Source organism: Camelus bactrianus, chromosome 19, assembly GCF_048773025.1.
Source record: "Camelus bactrianus isolate YW-2024 breed Bactrian camel chromosome 19, ASM4877302v1, whole genome shotgun sequence".
In the NCBI taxonomy this organism is placed as follows: domain Eukaryota; kingdom Metazoa; phylum Chordata; class Mammalia; order Artiodactyla; family Camelidae; genus Camelus; species Camelus bactrianus.
In genome coordinates this window covers 1651059-1673711 of record NC_133557.1, presented here as the reverse complement: position 1 = coordinate 1673711, position 22653 = coordinate 1651059, and the positions used below count along the sequence as shown (strand labels likewise).

Here is a 22653-nt window from a genome sequence, read left to right as displayed (position 1 = left end):
ATGTAGTAAGGGGTTAATATACTTGAAAAACAGAGTAGCCACAAATCAAAAGCAATAGTCACAAAAATCAAAAAGAAACCAAGATAATACCAAAGAAAATTATCAAACCACAAAAAGAAAAATAAAAAAGAAAAGAAAGGAACAGAGAAGAAATGTCAAATCAACTGGAAAACAAAGTTCAAAATGGCAATAAACACACATCTATCAATAATTACTATAAATGTCAATTGACTAAATTCTCCAATCAAAAGACATATAGAGTGGCAGACTGGATAATAAAACAAAAGCTTAGACTATGCTGCCTATAAGAGACCCACTTTAGAGTGAAGGACACACATAGATTGAAAGTGAGAGAATGGAAAAAGATATTTCATGTAAATGGAAATGATAAGAAAGTGGGAGTAGCAATACTCATATCAGGCAAAATAGACTTTAAAACAAAGGCCATTAAGAAAGATAAAGAAGGACACTATGTAATGATTAGAGGAGCAATGCAAGATGAGGATATTACACTCATTAATACATATGCACCTAATACAGGAGCACCTAAATATATAATACAAATACTAAAAGACATAAAGGGAGAAATTGATGGGAATATAATAAGAGTAGGAGACTTTAACACCCCACTAACATCATTGCACAAGTCTTCCAGACAGAAAATCAATAAGACAATGGAGATATTAAATGACACAATAGAACAGTTGGACTTGGTTGATATTTTTAGGACATTATGTCTCTAAAAAAAAGAATATACATTCTTTTCAAGTGCTCATGGAACATTCTCTAGGATAGACTGCATAATCAGGCACAAAAGAAGCCTCAAATAGAAATTATTTCAAGCTTCTTCTCTGACCACAATGGCATGAAACTAGAAATCAATCACGGAAAAACAAATGAGAAAAAAAGACAGCATGGAGACTAAACAGCATGCTACTAAAAAAAACAATGGGTCAATGGTGAAATCAAAGAAGAAATTAAAAAATACCTTGAGACAAATGACAATGAAAACACAACCACACAAAATCTATGGTATGCAGCAAAAGCAGTCCTAAGAGGGAAGTTCATAGTGATACAGGCCTTCAGTAAAAAACAAGAACAATCTCAAATAAATAACCTAGCCTACCATCTGAAAAGAATCAGAAAAAGAAGAACAAGGAAAATCTAAAGTCAGCAGAAGGAAAGAAATAACAAAGATCAGGGAGGAAATAAATAAAATAGAGATTTAAAAAACTAGAAAAAAATCAATCAAACCAAGAGCTGTTTTTTTGAAAAAGTAAACAAAATTGACAAATTTCTGGCCAGGCTCACCAAGAAGAAAAGAGAGAGGACACAAACTTATTTACAAAACAGAAACAGACTCACAGACATAGAAAAAAACTTATGGTTACCAGGGGCCAAACAGGGTGGGAAGGGATAAATTGAGAGTTCAAGATTTGCAGATAGTAACTACTAGATAAACTACAAGTTCATACTGTATAGCACAGGGAACTATATTCAATATCTTGCAGTAACTTGATGAAAAAGAATATAAAAGTGAATATGTGTATATTCATGTATGACTGAAGCATTATGCTGTACACCAGAAATTGACACAACATTGTGAACTGACTATACTTCAATAAATATATATAAAGAGCAATATTATATATATACACAGAGCAAAAAAATATTTTTAAAGTAAAAAAAGTGTTCATTTTTAAATGCTATCAAAATTGACAGTAACTCTATGCCATTATGTAAATACTCCGCCAGTAAATTCCAGAGATACAACTGGTGTCATAGCGGATGGCATTTGGAAAGTGGGAAACACCAGTAAACATTTTTAGAAGAGAAACATTTTTTAGAGGAGAGCCAGGGAAGGTTGGAGAAGGTGGTGGTTGTAATAGGAATTCGAGTTTGTGCTCGAGGAATGGGTGTGGCTTTTTCCACAGAAGTCATTCTAGATGGAAAGAGTTAACACGTGTGAGAACATAAAGCATAACTCTATGATGGAAAGTGAAATAGATTATGGGGGATGAGCTGGTTGAGAAGGAAATACACAGCTTGATTACAGAGGACCTGGAACACTAGCTACAGGGAAACTTTTATCCATTACACCAGGGACAGTAAAAACATTTTGACACAAAAGTATAAAGCTCTGATCAGCAAAGAGTAACTTCCTACAGCTCAATGTTGCAAATGACTCTGAAGTTGTACCCGTGCTCAAGGAGGAAAAGTATTGCTTTTGATCACTGATGTTAACTAGGGACGTGCTAGGGAAGCAATGGCCAACATTTCTTATTTCTTTCCCCAAGCTGTGGGTTTCCAAACCTGCCTGACATTTGAAAAAACGTACGGCTTTTAAAACACTCAGTTCTATAAGGCCCATGGCATTTAGCAACTGGTCTACACAGTAGAAGAGAATTAAAGATGTCTGAGTACATAAAAGAGAGCTACAAGATGGAAAGCCATGCACTGGACACAGAAGGGGCAGGGGCTCAGAACATAAGCTGATGGAGGGTGATGACAAATAAGTTCACAACAGAACAGAACAAATGCCTTACTTGAGAAACCTTTTAAAAAGGCAGAGAATATTGGGGCTGAAAATTAATTTTAAAGTGTCATAGCCCGACTTCCAATTTAAAAATATAGAAAGAGAGACTGATAGATATTCAATCTCTTGCCCCAAAACATTTGTTAGCAACGTAAAGAACAGGAATGAGAACCAGTCTCTTGTTTCCCATCTTTCCAACTTCCATGTATGATATCAATAGTGCTTAGCAAATCATTAAATGTGAAGATCAAAATTGAAGAATCACAGATAATTCCAAGGTTTTGAGTCTGAATTACTGGGAGAATAACAGATTCACTGTCAATAGAGGGCTTTGTATTTTAATTTTGATAACAAAATATTTGTTGATGAATTAGGCTATTGAAATATAACATCTTTATTAGTAAAAGCATTTCTCCCTTATTAGATGGTATATTACATTAGTCAGGGCAGACTAAGACTGCAGCAACAAAGATCCCTAAAATCTCAGCACCTTAACACAACAGAAGCTTATCTCTTGCTTTCAATAAGTACACTCATTGGGTACAGGAGACTCCCAAGGGCAGCTATCCTACACCTACGGGCATTAACTTAGCATTCCAGGCTCATTATCCTAACAATTAAAAGCTACTATCCAGAAATGACGCACATCACTTCACTCCCATTTCTTTGTCTAAAGCAAGTCACATGGCTATGCCAACTTCTAGGAGAGGGTGGTGCAACTGTCCTGTGCATCTAGAGGAGGTGCTGGTGAACAGTCAAAATGCTACCCAGGGTAACAGGTACAGTAAGATTTAAAAGAAGGTAGAGATGAATGTGCCCCAAATGACAAATATCTCACATATGAGTGAGTATGTTCTGCTGATTTTTTTGGGCCAAAGTCTTGTGTGGTTTTTATATGCTTCCTGAAGGAATTCTCATCCACAAGAATGTAAATAATCAGGAAAGCTGTGTTTTTCTACTTCTCCATATGGTACATAGCTCTAAGGGAAACGCTATGAAGGAAAGGTAAGTTCCAGATCAAGTGTAGGATAAATTTTACAACAACATTATGCCAAATAAACAAACATAAATTTAAAAGACATCCACTTTAACGAAATAAAATTATAATTTACCCCTGAAGTGGCAGCATAGAATCTCCCTGATATTCTTTTCTGATATCCAGGTAAAAATGTGTGTATATAGATGCTTGTTAGAATGTTGGTGTTTGCAAGTCATCTTTCTGAAAGAATTTTTAAAAGAACCCTTAAGAAATTGTCAGAATTATTATGCCTACAACCAGCTCCATTATGTCTAAGCTATAACTTCACAGGACGATTTTGGAAAAAAAACAAAAGGAAAAGAAATTAGAATTTTTTATAAGATATGAAGCTTAAATTCTCAAACTCCATATTGGTTGAATAGCCACAACAGTAAATCAAACACTCAACAATTGAAAAACCATGCTGATCAGCAAGTTATCTGTTGCTATGATGCCAAAAGGCTACACTTTTTATATAGTCTAGAAAGCTCACGGATCATAGCGGTACATCCTTAATGTTTTACTTCCATTTCTCAAAAATGTTGGAAGCCACGGTGTCAACAGGGAAAATGTTGCCTGGTTATTTACACAAACTCTATATGAGGCTGACATTTTGTGAATTTCATGCCCTAAAGTTGGTTTTCTAGGAGCCAATGTGAGGAGCAATAAAAGAGCCCTTCCCAGATTTCCACTGGCCTGCAAGTGTTGCTCCTCTACAAGCAGAGAATGACATCTCTTCACGTGCTGCCACACCTGCCTGGCTTACGAAATGGCAGAGCAAGGACCACTCCAGTGCACCTGTGTGCAAGTTTCTCTAGAGTGGAGTTTCACGGGCGCAGGTGTTGTACATATACAGCTGGATTACAAAAGCCAGCTTATTTTCCAAAGTGGCTTTGCCAGTTTCCACTTTTCATCAATGTCTGAGGCTTTCTGTTCTGTGAAGTACAAACTCAACTAGCAGTGCGTACATCAAGCCTGCTGAAGGCGTGTATGTTGGGGGAAGCTCCCAGAGATGGCATCAGTACAGGAGAGTGGGTCTCCTCCTGTCCCCATCACTCTCTGGGGCAGCACACAGCAAACTGACGTGGCCCAAAGTCAGATTCTGGGAGAGGAACTCCCACATCTTGGTCTAAAGTTTTCAAGAATCACTACTGAGGAAGTAGGCGTATCTCCCTTCATATGATCAGAGGCTCCAACACATTAAAAATGAGATGTGGCAGTCTTGGCCCCAACTCTCCCCGGTCAGCTCTGTGTTGATAGCTGGGGGCACAGTAGCTGTCCCTCCCCTGGCATGATCCATCCCAAGGCTGCAGTCCAAGCCTCCACTTGACATCCTAAGTGCTGAACCAGAGCCAGTTTCCATGGAGCGCTGAAGGAGGCAGTCCCTCTTCTGGAATGCCAGTCTTCAGAGAACCCATGTTGGGCAAATTAACCCTTACCTTTCATTCCACATCCCTTTCTTTCCAGTATTACTTTGTTATTAATTTCTAACTTAATTATGCTGAAGGTAGAGTACATGGTACATATGCTTATAAATCTTTGAAAGTTAAGATTTTCTTTCTGGTCTAGCATATCATTAATTTTCATAAATTTTCTATGCCAGGGACAATATTTTAACCATATCTATTATATCAAACTTGTAATTATATTGTTCAAAACATCCATAGCCTTATTTTTGCTTGACTAAACTATCAACCACTTAGAGAGGTTTGCTGAAATCTTCCAATGCACTGGTGGATTTTTTAGCTTCCTCTCTGAAATTTTATACATCTTTGGTTTATTTATTTGAGGCCTATTTTGCAAGATGCATACAAGTTTAATATATTTTTCTGATTAATAAAAACTTTCTTGCTAAATAAATGATCCTCTTTCCCTCTTACAATGCTTTTTACTGCAACTTGATTTTGTCTTCTATTATTATACCCCTAATAATTTTCTTTTAATTAGTACATGGCAGGCATTTCGTTCTATATTTTTACTTTTCAACTTCTCTGTGACCTCTGTGTCTTTTAAAAAGTATTCACTTATTTTTATTTCTTATCCAGAAGGAAAAAAAAATCATTGCATTCTAATGGAGAGTTTCATTTCTTTCTTTATGGATTGCGAGTGCTGACACATTTATTTTAATTTTTCTCAGCTTATTTTTTCTGCCTACTTGTTCTATTCTTTGTTTATGTGTTGGTTTACCCTTCCTCTATGCCACTTTAACTGAGGTGTATTTTCCCCATTCCATTTTTTTTTTTTTTTAATATTTACTAGTCTGAAAGTCCTGCATTCAACTGCTATTTTTCTAGGGATTCCTATGGAAATTTTCACATGCATCATTAGCTTAAGATGTTCAAAGCTCATCAGTATTTTAACTCTTCTCCTAGACAAGAGAAGAACTTTAAACAATCAGCTCCAGGCACTCCTATCAAATAAGAGTTGGTTCTTGTCCAGAATTCAGGTCTATCTTAATTTTTTTAACCTCTCAATGTTATATCTACTCAGTGTTTAGATTTACCAACATATTCGTTATTTTGATTCTGGATTTGTTTTGCTTCATTCAGATATGTGTTCCAGAATCATTTTCTTTCTACTTGAATAAATTCCTGATGGGCTCCCTTTGTAGGGTTGACTGCTTGTGGAAGCTCTCAGTTTTTGTCCAAAATTTTTCCCCCTTGTGCTTTCTCAAGGGAAAAATGTACAGACTGACAGGTATTTTTCTCTCAGCACTTTACAGATCTTACTCTGTAATGCCTGCCTCCCACTGTTGCTGCCAGAAGCCAGCTGCTGCTTTAATAATTATTTCTTTCTAAATGCTATTTGTCTTCTCTTTAAATAACTGATTGTAAGGGCTTCTGTCTTCAGTGTACTTCAAGTTCAGTACCATGTGTCTAGGTAAGTTTCTTTTCGTTTACTTTTCTTGGGATTCGCCGGGAATTTCAAACCTGAGGACTGGCGTCTTTGCTCTATCCTGGAGACGTCTTAGGCATTATCTTTAAGAACACTCCGACTCCCTTTCTTTTGTCTCTGTTTAGATATATGTGCATCTTAAGCACTTTGTCATGTTTTTCATTCCCCTGTCTCTCAGGACTGCATTCTGGGTAATTTCTTCAGATATCTTTTCCAGTTCACTAGGTAGCTCTCCAATTGTGTCTAATCTGTTGTTAAGACCATCCATTGCACAGCAAATCCATATCTGAAACTGCCTTCGAAATACATAAATCTACATAGGTTTTGTACAAAGAATGTTCCTTGCAGCTTTGTTTGAAACAGAAAAAAAAAAAAGGAAACAACGTATCTGTTAGCAGGAAAATGGTTCAATAAATTACTGACATCTTTTCAATCCGATTAATACTACACAGCTGTTCAAATCAAGAGTTTGCTGCATATAGTCCACCTTGGACCAATGCCCATCTACATACAGTAGAAAAATGTAAGTTCTCATGAGTGTGTGTGTGTGTGCATAGAGTATCTAAAAGTGGCAACTCCAAATTGATATGTGCTTTTAGTGTAGAATATACTCTGGATTTCAAACACTTGTATGAAAAAAATGCAAATTCCCTCATTAATAATCTATATTGATTGTTGAAATTACAATACTTTAGTCTTACTGGGTTAAATAAAATGTTATTAAAACTAATTTCTTGTTTGTTTTCACTTTTTCTTGTCTGTAGATGTTTTAAAATTGCTTATTATTTTTTTAAAGCTGTTACTTTTCTAATTTAAAATTCATTTCACGTCTCTAGGAATTACTATTCGGTCCTTGTATTGCTAAGTATAATATTGATATTCCCTCTTTCTTGGTCACGCATTTCAATACTCCTTTAATTTTTTAAATATATACACCATACTTATTTCATGTGTCTTATCTGGTAATTCCAACATTGGCTGTCATAAGTGTGATTCCAAAATGTGTTATCTCTGCTGACTGTCTCCCATGGTGGCTCATTTCCTCTTGCATTTATTAATCCTTGGAACTTTATCTTTGGAAATTCTGGGTTTAATTTATATTTCTCCAAAGCAAATTTGCATTTTCTTCTGCCAGGGATATGGAACTCTACCACTCCAGCACAAGTTAAGACAAATGCTCATGTTATGAGTTTAGGGGGAGGTCATATAGACATTATAATTTTTTCACTTTTTATTAAAGTAAAATATATATATATATATATATATATATATATATATATATATATATATACACACACAGAAATTTGCACATATCTAACTGAAAGTCTCCATAAACTTACACAAATTAAGCGTATCTGGGCAGTCAGCACCTAAGTCAAAAAACAGAATATTTCAGGTACCCAGAAGTAGGTGCCCTCTACAGGCCCTGCACTATAGTTATATATATTGTTTTGTTTTCATTCCTTGGTACTCAGAGCAAAGACTGAGTTCAGCAGATACCCTCAGGGGCTTCTATATGGGTGTATCCCCCTTTCCTAAGCTTGGCTAAGTTTCTCACTTGTTGGGGTCCCAGGCTTTGTCTCCTGTCCCTCTGTGAGTGGCCAATTTAAGCTCAGTCTCCAGGCAATTAGGGATGTGTAAATATCCCCAGGACAAACACTGTTTCTATTACTTTAATATTCTCCAGATTTGAGCTTTTCTTTTGCTTCTTATCTTAGAAGCTTATTTTCCCAGAAGCTCAAAAATGTATGAGAGAGACAGAGAGAAATGTTGATTTTTAACATCTAAACCAGCAATAGGGAATTAGTTCAATAAATTACCATAAATGATAAAGATTAAAAATTATACAGTATTAAAAATTTTGTTTTTAGAGAGCATTTAATAATATGTGTCACTATGATGTTATTAAAAAGGAAACAGTGATTCAAACCTGTATAACATGCAGGTGTGTAAAAACATTTAGGTGTTTGTACAGACCTAAAAATACAGGAAGGAAATGAATTAAAGTATTAACAGCGATTTTCTTTGCGGAATGGACTCATGAGTTCTTTTATTCCTATGCTGTTCTGTATTTTATGTGCATCCTCATTGTACAAAATGAACAAAAATTAGGAAGAATTAAGAAGAAAGAGCAGGAGCCAGAAAACACTTTTCTGACTCACCTTCACTCCTTGTCACACACTCAGACTATGTCAGTGACATGCGAGAAAGTGGAAGAAAATTGAATAGCCCCAGAAATGCTCAACAAGAGAAACCTGCAGCCAAGTGGGCACGACCCTGCTCTGTCCTCTACACATGCTGATGACCGTCAAATGGAAAATGCGATTTCACTGAGGAGGAACATTCGTCTCTTTCCATCCATGGTTCTTCTTTCATGTCTCAGCTTTAAGCTGCCTCCCTTTAAACAGCCCCCTGCAGGCGTAGAAAGAGTATTAACAAAGCTCTTCACATCTTTCATTACAAGACTCATAATTTTTTGATTCCTCTGCTTGATCTGGACCTTGTGAAATACTGGAAGGCATGGGATTCAAGGCAGAAAGGAAAAGCAATAGTAGCTTTTTACCAACTTCCATGATTGCAAATAGATTATTAAGAAGGAATATGGTCTTTTCCCAACACAGCATGTTGTTCTGCACTCATGCTTTTTGGGTAGTAATTAGAAAGCAGGACCAGCTACTGAAGACCTCTTTTAGGACAAGGTTTTTAAAAACATGAAAGTAATTTGCCTAAGAAAATGCTTTTACGACTCTCTCTCTTTGGAGTTGTGAACAGAGGTATCTCAGCCTCTAAGGTCTTGCCACTCAAAAATGTGGTACACAGACCAGTAGCATCAGCATCATATGGGAGCCTACCAGTGATGCAGGTTCTTGGGCCCTACCTCAGACCGACTGCATCAGGCTCTCCAGGGATCTGTGCTTTAATAGCCTCCCTAATAATTCTTATATACACTAATATTTCGAAATCACTTGAGAACATCCCAAAAGTAATGTCAAGAAATCACAGTTCAAATCGAAAATAAAAGGAGACAATTTTATTCCTCTGAATATCTGAATTCCTTTCTCATCTGAGAGAAAACTTACTATAAATCCTTAACCCAGTAGCCACAATTAAGTGTGGGAGCTCTATGTACATCAATAAACAGAGGTCAGGGCTGCATTTAAGAGGCCCGGTTCATACCTGCTTCCCTTTCACAGTCAAGCCCCAGGAAGGGACTTTTTGTTCAGTTTTTCCTTTCACATCTTCTTTGAAGAAATGCAACTTTGAACTAACAGTGTTGCTGTTGGGAACTGTTTTGTGCCTGCCATAAATTGTGTCTTCCTCTGTGTGACTCTCCGGTGAGCCAGTACAAAAATAGGGACTAAACCAACAACAACAAAAAAGCAAGGAAACAGGAAGCAGGAGTTTGCCAGCTTAATTTAGGTTTTCTTTTCTTACACATCGCCATGCCATATGATTTTCCTCCTTTCTTTTAGAATCACGGTTAATTGCCACATAAAAAAATTTTGACAAGCATATGACAAACCATGAAAAATAAGTGAAAAATATAAACTATGCCTTTGGAATCTTCCTTTTTAGCATTATTCACTACTAAGGGCCAACACTTTTATCAACACAACTTTTGAAAAATGTTGATACATTATTTACGTGCGTTAGGAACTTTTCAAGGAAATAATTTCCTCCAATCAGAATTTATCTGTCCTTATTTTCCATTCTCTCCAAATGCTGCATTATGATAATATAACTATTAAACTACTATGATGGCAGTGTGTACGAATGACTGTGTTCCAAATATTATCCTCTCTTCCTCCTGTCTCAGTTATCTGGTAATGCTGGTAACAAAAAAATCACAAAACCTCAGTAATACAGTAGTATTTATTGCTCATATGTCAGGGGTCAGCTGGGGGTCTGCTGGGGGCTCTGTGTCTCCTGGCTGGGCTGTGTGCCCGCTGGCTGTGTGTTGGTCTAGACCAGACTCAGCAGGACCAGATCTTAAGTTCCAGCAGGCCACTCAGTGTGTCCGCATAGAGATGACAGAGTCATAAGTAAAAGCAAGGCTTCCTAAGTCATAGACTTGGAGCCACCACACTGGTACTTCTGCTTCATTCCATTGGCCAAAGCCAGGCACATGGTCAAGTCCAGAGACGGAAGCAGAGGATGCTTCAAAGTTACATCACAAAGGGGTGTAGGGAGGGTGAAAGGTCAAGGTTGTGTTCGCAATCAGTCTAGCACATCTCCTCGTCCAACCCATCAACAAGACCTGTCAATGCCACCTTGGAGATAAATACTTCCCATATGTGTGCAGTTTTCTCTACCGTACCACTACCACCGCTTCAGGCCACCATGACTTCTTACCTGTCGCCTCTTAACTATTCTGTCCACATCTTTCTCGTCCATTGCTCCTTAGGCCATTCTCAACAATAATCTTTTTAAAAAGAAAATCTTTTCTTGCCACTCCTTCACTCAAGTCCACACAATGGTTTTTACTGTTCTCAGGATAAAGGCAGAAATCCTGAATATGGGGTGTAAGGCCCTGCCCCGTGTGAATGTGAATCGGCCTCCCTCTTCAATCTTATTTAGCTCCCCTGTACACTCTGCGTTCCAACCACACCAGCCTTCCATCACTTCCTCCAATGCTGCACTTCTCTCTACACCACAAGCGTCCCTCTACCTCATCTAGTCTTTGCCTAGTTCAGTTCTATGCACCTATCAGATCACCATCAAGCATCACTCCCTCAATCCTGCCACCACCACCCTGACATTATAACAAGGTGTCCAAGCTGCTTATAATTTTCCATCACTGTCCTTACCACTTGTTATAACTAACAATGATCTGTGTCATTAACTGATTAATGTCCACCCCTCACTAAACTGTAAAACTCCATGATTTCAGAGGTTATGTTGCTTCCTAAAACATCTGCCAAAACATATAAGAAAAGCAAAATATGTTTCACTTAATTTTGAATACTAGATGTCTTATGTCTTGAACTTAAATGAAATGACTGTGTGTGATGGTGCTGTGTACCTAGGTTCCTTAAAGAAGGCATTACATATAAATATAGCAAAACATCAATTATTTCTCTGCCTTCCAAATTTATCAGCCAGAACTTGTTTTATATTTGAGCACATATGCCTTGCCCCTGGGAATAAAACCATGAAACATAATAGCCAGATTGCTGGTAAAATTATTCTTGAAGGTTTGTGTTTATTTTTTGGTCATTTTTTAAAATGACTCTCTACATCTTCTGAGGGGGGAAGCATAAATACAGAACTGTGCTAAAAAGGTGTAAAGCAAGTGTTAGATTTGTATTCTGACAACTGACAGGTGCTACCTGCACATTCAACATAAATAGTATTTCCCTCTTTTATAAAAACCTGAATTATAGTGAAAACTGCAAAAGCATATGCATACAATACTATATAACAATGATTTAACACAACTCAGTTTTAAGTATTTCAGAAAATTGGTTGATGCATTTTTTTATATGTGTTGACTCAACGAGCCAACGTAAATATAATAGATTATCCTTAAAAAGTCCCTTATTACATTCAGGAACATTTCTCCCCAATTCCACATTTTATTTTTTGTGAACCCATTCTCAGACCCCAAAAGGGCAGCCCTTTAGAACGCTGCACCTCTCCCTTTCATGGTCGTTTGACCTGGCAGGTTTGGTCCTTGGATTTTAACTGGACCGCAGCCCTCCTCCAGGCAGTTTGCAATCAGAACACAAAGACATTAATCTGTCTGCAACTGGAGGGTCATGGAAATTCCAAGACCAAATCTCTTTTCAGGGAGGGTACGTAGGCAACTGAGCAATTAGAGAAAGGCAGTCTGTGAAAAGGAGGGAAGGAGGATAAAGGATGTATATGGGGGTATCAGGGAGTTTTTATGGGGACACAGAAAAGGGAAGAGAAAATGTGTGAGCACAACCAGGCCATCCCAGGTTCCTGCTGTGCTCATTTCCAAGTCCATGCCTGGAAAAGCCTGGCTGTGTTTTCTGCCACATATTCTGAGAGAATTCCTTCAACCATAATAAATTCTCCTACTTATTCAGCGAGTTTCTGTTTCCTACCAGAAAATAAATTCTGGCCCAGGCAGAGAAAAGACGAGTCTGTTAAACCTCTTCGAGGTCCAGGGATTCTTGCCTTTTCAGAGTTTCACTGCCGAGTCTGGGCCCTTTCATTCCTGGGATGGCCTAATGTGATTGTGACTTTATCCAGGCACTTACTTCTCAGGGTGAATTACAGCCCGAAAATGGGGACTCCTATAGGAGAATTACACACTTTTAGTGCCAGGAAAAAACCTTCAAGGAGTTTTTTTTCATTCTAGCTGTGATCAGAGTCACTTGTGAAATTTATAGGGGCATGGAATTTGGGGCCCAGCCACCTGGCTTCAGTGGGTCCAGAATGGGAATAGAGTTGCTAGATTGACATCTACAGGTGACTGCTGTATTTTTGTATTATTATTATTAACATTGTATTATTATTATTACTATCATCATCATCATCATATTGTATTATTGTAGAAATCAATCCACCAATCCTTCCTTCAAAGATAAAATCACTGAAGCCATCATCAAATAACTGTTGCTGTAATGAACAACCCAAAGTCCTGGCTAATCTAGGGTGGCCTGAGCTGGGACAACTGGGCTTTCTGCTCTGTGGTTTCTCATGCTCCAGCAGGCAGCTCAGGGCTGTAAGAGAGGAGAGCGGAAGTGGATAAGTCCTTCTCAGGGAACGTGCGGAAGTGGGCAAGTCCTTCTCAGGGAACATTCAGAACTGATACAACGTTATGTCCTCTGGATTCCATTGGTCACAGCAGGTCACATGGCCAACCTAGATTCCAGAGACGGAAAAATCAGCTCCATTTCTGGATGGGAAGAGCTGCGTAGTCCTGCAAGTGATGTGGGTACAGGGAGGGGTGAATCATTTCGACAAGTTTTTGCAATCAATCTACCAGAGGCACATAGAGAGGTAAGACCAAGTTGACAGAGAAGCAGATTCCCTCATATTTAGTTGAACGTTTTCTTACCACCCCTGCTTCAGATCTGTTTTCCCAGGTTCTAAATACAGATTCTCCATTCCAGCTTCTCTTGGACAAACATCTGAGAACACTAAGGGCAAAGGTAGGCTTTGGTTCCCTTTTTGCTCGAGATTCCATGTCAGCTCTCATCTGCTAGCACTACCCGAAGAGAGCTAGCAACTGCCAGGTGGCTGAGAAGGACTCGGGGCACAAAGCCAAGACTACTTCTCCAATTCAGCCTAAACGACCCAGTCACCTCCATCAGGATGAATGCATCTTGGGATCATGCAAATTATGAACATTTCATTTGGTTTTCAAATGCAGTTCTTGAGAGTGATTGCCTTATCTACAAAGCAGCCAATAAGCTCATTTCAGCAGAGGTAGAACTGGATGCAGATCAAGTGAAAGCAAGATGCAGGAACTGGAGGAAAGTGGCAAACACAAGTGAGAAGAGAGCAGCAAGATCCAATGGAATAAATAGCTGTTTACCTGACAGCTCTGCCCCAGGAGACAGTGAGGAAGGAGAAAAGGGCTGTTGTTGACATTCCAGGTCTTCCGACATCAGTGTTCCTATAGCACCTGCTACTCCCTGCATCCTGAATCCCATATCATAGGAATGCACATAGAATCAGCAAGTATTAGGCCCTGCTTCTCCCAAATCAGTGATCTCAACTTTGGTGACCCTATGAGAGCCTCTAGTGATTTTGAAAATACTTTAACTTCCCGTTTAGTTTTAATGTACACTGAATATGAGGACTTAACAAGATGACTGGGTAACTCTTATGCAAACAGTATTTTGTTTTGCACATCTGTTTTGTGCAGAGCATTTTGTCAGATGCTGTGATCAAGAGGAAGTGGACCACGTGGTCCAAAGGAGAAGAAAGTCTATGCAGTTTAAGTCACCACAACTTGAGCCACCATAAAGACAAATCTGTGAAAATGTGGATGGCATGCTAGGACAACACAGGGAGGGGACAGCCCTCCATGGCTATGAATGCCCCAACTTGTTCAGAATCGCCCACAGATTTCCCCTGAGCAACCAGCCACAGGCTGGATAAATGAATCACTCAGGACTCAGAGCCTGGAATCCAGACGTGAATCCTCACTCAACCCATGTCCTGTGAGTCGCCCTGGATAAGTGATTTAAGTCCATAAAGCCTGAACTTCCTCAATCATTGTTGTGAGGCTCCAGTGAGATAGTTCAAGTAAAGAAATAAGCGTAATGCCTGATGCATAGTAAATGTTCAACATATGTTAGTAAGTAATTGAAGAGTTATTATTAATTCTATTAATAATAGAATAACAACAACAACAATGGTACTTGATCCTCAGATCCTGTCCTGAGGGCATTTCCTTTGACCAGGGTATGGAAAAAAATACATAAATTCTGAAAGTTAGCAGAAGTGAGGGTCAAGGTGCAAATAGGAGGCAGAAGACACAAGTGAACACAGAATCAGACTGAGAACGGCGCAGACATGATCTGCACACTTTCAGATGTGTTGCAGGAAAGCTAAGAGGTCCTGGTAAGTCCCCCTCCCCCTGCCTTAACACCACATACAGCTGGATTAAGGAGACTCCACAGATCCTCCTTAACACCAGGCAAGACACACTTCACTCCCTACTAAAAACCACCTGAGGGCTCAGGCCCCTGAAGCCATCAGAAACAACCCCATCATGCCTTTTTCTCTTTCCTTCAGTCACCAAAGTTTATCCCAGGCACTCTTCCGTAATTAATGTATTTATCCTCTTATCTAACCCAGTCTAACCCCCTCCTAGTCACTCAAACCCAACTTCTCCATCACCTTTAACTTAAACAGTGGGCCATCAGCAAAACCCTCAATAACCTCATTTCCTTTCTGAAATGAACCCTTTTCCATTTGTCTCTAATTGAAGCCAGGCTGCCTCCAAGAATGTAGCTCCCTGCAGCCACCTGAGGACTAGCTGTCATTGTTCAACTTTCCCCCCATTTATTACTGAATCTAGAAGAATCTTTATTCCTCATCACTGCTTCCAAATAATTGTTCTCTTCTCCCTAAATACTCCATCTTCCTTAGATTTCTTGCCATTACACTACACTATCTGCGATCCATCCTTGTTGCTGCCATCAACAGCACATTCAGAAATTTTCTCACTTATTAAAGATTTTAACAATATCCTTACTTCGTGAGCTCCAACAAGATTCCAATCATCATTCTTGGTCATCTCAATGTCCATGCATATAACTTATCCATCACTCCAATCCCCCAGACCTTTACCCTTCTTATCTTCCACAATTTTCCCCTGGCCCTCTCCCCTACTTCAGCCACACATCATCATGGTCATCTCTGCCCTTGTCATCTCTGACATTACCAATAACTCTGCCCGCCTCCAAGTCTCAAGTTCAAGCATCCCATTCTCGAATCCTTTCGCCTATCTTTCTTGCTCACTCCTCCTAATAGCCTGACTCCCTCTGTAATGTAACTTTCATCTTATCAATTTAGCCACCTTGTCACTGTCGACCTCTTCCTTTACAGCTTCACTTTCTTCCTCCTCTGGCTTTGATTTGATGCATCATTATGTTACACCCTCATATTATCAAACACATGATCACATTCTCATATATTAATCAGAATTCTGCTGAAATGATGTTACAAATGAACCAAAATCTCTACGGCTGATAAGAAGAGGCATTTATTTCTGAATCATGCATCTGCAGGGCAGCTGGGGCAGCTCTGTATCAAGCTGCAAGCTTGGTTCAGATCTGGCCCATGTGTCCTCATTCTGGGACAGGCAGTTGCTGGAGCAGGTTTTTCTCATGGTGCTGGCAAAGAGCTCAACAGAATCAGCCAAATCATACAAACATGTTTCAAGTCACTGCTCCCATGACAACTGCTTGTACTCTATTGGCCAAAGCAAGTCACATGGCAGGGCCCAAGGTCAATGAGACAATGGTTAATGGCAGGCACTACAAGTCACATGGCAAGGGGCGTAGATTTATAATCTTATTTACTGGAGGAAGTGAAAATTGGGAACACTAATTCAACCCACCCCATCTCAACTACGTTATCTCTCTCTCCCTCTCGCTATTGAAATCACCAAACAAAACTTCAACTCTTCTTTAAATGTACTGAACCCATTCTCAAATAGCTGAACATGGCTGAAGGAAAATCTCCATACCCTGATGAATAATCTCACCTTATACTCATGACCATGGATCTACGTGCTACCTAAGTGACTCCCAGAAATTCTAAAATCCCCTAGTTGTTTTGTTCTTTTTCTGAGATAACAATTTACATCTCCCCAGTTCTTTCATCCCCAGCACCCAGACCCCTCCTCCCTATCAGCAGGTGACTTCTTATTTCATGGAGAAAATAAAAACAATCAAGAGAACTCCCATCTTCTGTAACATCCAATTTACCAACTTTTCTGCTCAGAGTCTATGTGATCTGCCTCTCTTCCTTCTCTGTGCTCTACTTGTATACTGAATCAAATCACCACTTGCCCACCCAAGGACTTAGTTCTTCCAAGTAATTGTCTCTTTTCTGCATCATCAACCTTCTCCCTTTCTATTACATTATTCTTAGCAGTATACATTCTGTAATGTGCTGTAACATCTCTCAATATCAATGAAATCGTCTTTAACCCCATATCTCTCTTCAGCTACACTATTATTTCTTTTTGTCCTTTTATGGTAAATCTCCTCAAAAGATGACCTACTCTTTTTATCTTGAATTCCTCTCTCTTGCTCAGGCACTGATTTCTGCCAATCCACTAGATGACTCTTGTCAACATCACCTATGACTCCCAGGTTGCCAAAAACAAGGGTCAATTCTTATTCCTAAACTCTCTGGATCCATGAGCAGTACTTGAATCACTCCATGACTCAGTGCTCTGTAAATAATTTTCTTCACCTGGTTTCTGGGACTTTGCAACCACCCAGATTTCCTCCTGCTTTGTTATCTCCATGATGTCTACTCCTCCTCTTCATGTTGGAGCCTCTAAGGGCTCAGTCTAAGGACATCTTTTTTTTTTCCCCTAACTATAGTTATTCCTTAAATTATGCCATCCAAGCATATGGCTTTAACTATCATTTATGTTTTAATGTCTTGATGTTATTTTTCCATCCCAATTTTACCCTAAAATACAGGCACATATAAGTATCTCTCAACACTCTATCTTCACTTGAATGCCTCAAAGTTATCATAAACTTAGTATGTTCAAAATCTGTCCCTCCCTCCATCCCCTTCACCTCTATTGTCACCCAGTGGCTCAGTCCAGGACCCCTAGTCATCCTTGACTCCTTTCTTTCTCTTATACTTCTTGACTGATCCATCTGCAAATTTTGCTGGCCTCATCTTCAGGCTATGTCCAGATTCCATCATGTCTTCTCTCTTGCACCAATGTCACAACACCCAAGCTACCATCCTCTCTCTCCTGTGCAACAACAACTGCATCCTAATTTGTCTCCCCATTTCCACCTTTGCTTTGTTACCGTCTGATCTCCATGGCAGAGTGGTCCTCTTAAAACATGAATACAATCATAACACTTTCCAAGTCAAAAGACCCAATGGTCCTTTCCAGCTGCCATTGCTACATAACAAATTATCCCCCAACACAGTGGTTTAAAGCAACCATTTTAGAATGCCCAAATTTTCTGTGGGTCAGAAATTCAGACAGGTCACAGGGGGGATAGATTGTCTGTTTTATGATGTCTTGAGTCTCAACTGGAAAATCTCAAAGGCTGGGGTGATATGATGTCTGGTGGCTGGAATTATCAGAAGATTCATTCACTCACTTGAGCTGGTATGGCATGAAGACTACAATTGCTGAGCAAAGCACTTGCTCATGGTCTTTCCATTAGCTTGGCTCCCTTAATTCAGTGGCCTCAGGATACTAGTGTAAGTACTTCCACAAGCAAGGCAGAATGGATTTTGCATTTTATCACTCAGCCACAGAAATCATACTTCATCACTTCCTCCATACTGTATTCATTGAAGCAGGTAAAGCCAGTCCAGAATAAAATAAAAATGGAGATACAATATACCAAGCTTATGGGATACAGCAAAAGCAGTTCTAAGAGGGAAGTTCACAGCAATGAATGCTCATATTAAGAAACAAAACCAATAAAGATATATGTACCCCAATGTTTACAGCAGCACTGTATACAATAACCAAGACATGGAAACAACCTAAATGTCCATCGACAGATGACTGGATTAAGAAGCTGTGGTATATCTATACAATAGAATACTACCCAGTCATAAAAAAGAATAAATAATGCCATTTACAGCAACAGGGACAGACCTAGAGATTGTCCTTCTCAGTGAAGTAAGCCAGAAAGAGAAAGAAAAATATCATATGATATCATTCATATGTTGAATCTAAAAAAAAGAAAAAAAGAGGACACTACAAACTCATCTACAAAAGAGAACAGACTTGCAGACATAGTAAACAATCTTACAGTTACCAGGGGAAAGGGGGTGGGAAGGGATAAATTTGGGAGTTTGAGATTTGTAAATGTTAGCCACTATATGTAAAAGTAGATTTTAAAAAAGTTTCTTCTGTATAGTGCAGGGAACTATATTCAATATTTTATAATAACCTTTAATGAAAAAGAATATGAAAACAAATATATGTATGTATATACATAACTGGGACATTGTCCTGTAAACCAGAAATTAACACATTGTAATTGACTGTACTTCAATTAAAAAAACTGGGATTATTTTTAAAAAAAGGAAAGAAAGAGAAAAACCAATCTCAAATAATCAACTTAATGGCCAGATCTTGCTTTTTAATAACATTATCCAATAAAAGGATTCAGGAATCCTTGGAGAATTGGTTGATTCTACAACTAAAGAAGGAAATATACAAGATAAGTCTAGATGTTTTATAAGGCCGGAACATTAAGAAGTGTTCAAAACAACAAATCTCACGATGATGGGAGTATGTCAAACTGAAAGTGTCCTCAGTGGTCAAATCTGAAGTAATTTGAGTAAAATAAAATAAAACAGTGTTGGATTATAACCCAAAGTGTAAATAAATATCCATGAGTCCTTGCCAACATAATTTTTAAAAGAATAATTTTACTGTGAAAAACACTGCTTCAATCAATTGATCAAGCTCAACACCAACAGTGATAAACCATGTGGATAGTATGCACCCTTGATATGACATGATGATCTTTCTCTTCAGTCTTTCTCCCCAAAACCCATAACCCCAGCCTCATTACCAGAAGATTAGCAGACAAATCCCAAAAGAAAGACATCTTACAATATAGCTGACCAGTACTCCGCAAACTATCAAGGTCATTAAAAAACAAACAAAGTTTGAGAAACTGTCATGGCCAAGAGGACCCTGAGGAGATATGGCAACCTAAAGTAATGTGGTATTCTGAATGGGCTCTTGGAACATAAAAAAGACATTAGGCAAAACCAAGGAAATCTGAAATGAAGTATGGACTTCTGTTAATAATAATGTATTAATGTTGGTTCAAGTGTCAGCAGGGATGTAGAGAAATTGGAAACTTCATGAATTGCTGGAAGGAATGTAAAAATGGTTCGGCCACTTTAGAGAACAATTCTGACAATTCTGCAAACATTTTAATAGAGTTGCCATGTGACCCAATGATTCTATTCATAGGTATATACTCAAGAAAATTGAAAACATATATTTATGTAAGTACTTGTATAGGAATGTTCATGGCAACATTATTCATAATTTCCCAAAAGTAGACACAAGCCAAATGTCTGTCAACAAATGAATGGATAAATGAAATGTGATGTATCCTTACAATGGAATATTATTTAGCCATTAAAAAGGATGACTTATGGGTACCTGGTACAACATGGATAAACCTTGAACACAGTAAACTAAATGAAAGAAGTCTGATTCAAAATGTCACATATTGTGTGATTCCATTTGTATAAAATATAAATAGGCAAGTCCACAAAGAAAGGAAGTAGATTCTTTCTTACTTTAGAAAGAAAACCTAGAAGTAGGTTGCCATGGGCTGAGAGGAAGTGGGAATGGCATACAGAGTTTCTTTTTGTGGAGATGAAAATGTTCTGCAATTAGGTAGTGGTGATGGTTCCACAGCCATGTGAATATACTAAAAACCACTGAATTGTACAATTTAAGCAGGATAATTTTGTGGTATTTCAATAAAAAAAAGTCTGATGTGTATCCTACACTTAAAGCACCTCTCAATTTAGTGTTCAATATCCACATGTAGCCATCAAATGTTGCATGGATAATGCAAATGTAGACCCTTGTTATTCCAACCAGGGTGTGATTTGAGGACCAGTAGCTTCAGCATCACCTGGGAGCCAGTTAAAATGTGGAATCTCAGACAAACCAGTGGTTACCCAAGGGGAAAGAGGAGGAGTGGGGCATATAGGTGAAGGAGTCCAAGGATACAAACTACAAGGAAAAAAATAAATAAGTTGCAAGGATACAATATACAGCACAGAGAACATAGACAATATTTTAGAATAACTGTGTATGGTGTCTAGTCTAGAAAAATCTCAATTACTATGTTGTACATCAGAAACTGAAACAATATCTTCAAGTCAACTATTTTTGATTAAAAAAGAAAAGAAAAGAAACAGATCAGCAATTTGTAAAATAAAAAAAAAAAAAGGAAAAAAAATGTGGACCCTCAGACCCCAACCCAGACCTGCTGCATCAAAATCTGTATTTTAAGAAGAAACTCCGGTGATTTTTATGCACCCCAAACTCTGAGAAGCACTGATTGTGATAATGTTGCCAGCAGTTGACCCTGCTGAGTGACCTTATGACTGCTCAGCAAGGAAGAAATTATTCTTTCGTGAGATCCGAATTATCTAACATCACCCAATCAGCATTTCAATTCTCTTCCACTCACCTCTCACCCCGTCTGTCGGAATCTCATTTTGTCATTTGCCCCTAATTGCTCCTTAGACTTTAGTCCACCCCTGGCGGAGAGTGCCAGCTTGAGATCACTCCAAGCTCAGGGTCACCGACTAAATTTAATGACAGACTCTTTGTGTCGGTAAATCCACGAAGGATGACGGTTTTGAAAGCCATCCAACTTTGCTTACCCAGAGTTTTGTCCCCGTCCCCTGCAGCTAGGAGTCTGTAGAAGACCAGATGCTTTTATCCAGAGCAGTGAACAGACTGGGGCAACTGTGGGTCAGATATTTCCCATATTAATGGAGGAATGTGAGCTAATTTTGGAAACAATTCCCGACATTCCACATCTCCTTTTCTCCTGACATATGGGCAAAAAAGACCTCACAGAGGTACAGAAGGGATATAATACATTTGTTTACTTATATTTTGGTTTTGTTTAGAACAAAATGCAGCATCGTCTTTCAAGGACATTCATTATTCATTAAAATCTACCGCAAAGAATTTGAGACCACCTTTCCTTATTTGCCAGGAAGCAATTCTGTCTCTAGAGAACTCTGGGTTCTAGTCCTTTTCCTGTTACTATGGAGAAAGAAATTTCAAACAAACAAAACATGAGTGATATTTACAGCCTCAAGGATTTTCCTTTTCACCTTCTGTGTATCCTGAACTTTCTGTATGTCATCATAACTTTTGTGTCCCTCTTCTTCAAACTGAGAAGTATAGAATATTAAGTCTACATTAAATATTACAGTTTTAATTGCAAACCTTGACATCTAACCTGCACTTCCCCTCAATGTGTGGATATACATAAAATAAAAATAAATCCTGAGTACTGTAAATATGTTCATTTCTCATCTGTGTACAAACGGATTCCTTTACATAATGAAAATTGCTGAATGGAATGGAAAATGCAAAAATGTATGAGTTATGTGCTCTGCCTTCCAAAAGTATGCAATATATTAAAAACATATATATAATGAAATACAGCCAAAATTTATGGGAGAAAACTAGAGGTGTGCAAAAGGCATTTTTAAAGTTTTATATTGCAACAATGAAGGCAAGAGAAGTCACTTGGGAGAAGCTGCTGGAGAAGGTGGCTTTGAGCTAATATTGGAGGATGAGAAGAATTTGGAATTATGACAACATTGGGATACAGCATTCTGTGAAAAGGGAGGAACTTTTTCAAGAGCCGTGGAAGAAAGTAAATAAAAAAACTAAGCCACTTCTGTCCTAGGAACAAGTTTATTAGTGTTATCCTGCAGAAGTTATGACCAGATCAATTCCATGTTCTGAGGACCAAAGAGGAAAATC

General features: G+C 38.5%; 1 long non-coding RNA gene across 1 annotated transcript in view; it reads right to left on the bottom strand.

The window, feature by feature from the left end:
• Window positions 1-21624, bottom strand: part of LOC141574018 (uncharacterized) — a 33562-nt gene extending 11938 nt beyond the window's left edge. Inside the window, exon 1 of the long non-coding RNA XR_012500528.1 lies at window positions 21531-21624. This is a non-coding gene — a long non-coding RNA (uncharacterized LOC141574018). The remainder of the gene's footprint in view (window positions 1-21530) is intronic.
• Window positions 21625-22653: the final 1029 nt, after the last annotated feature.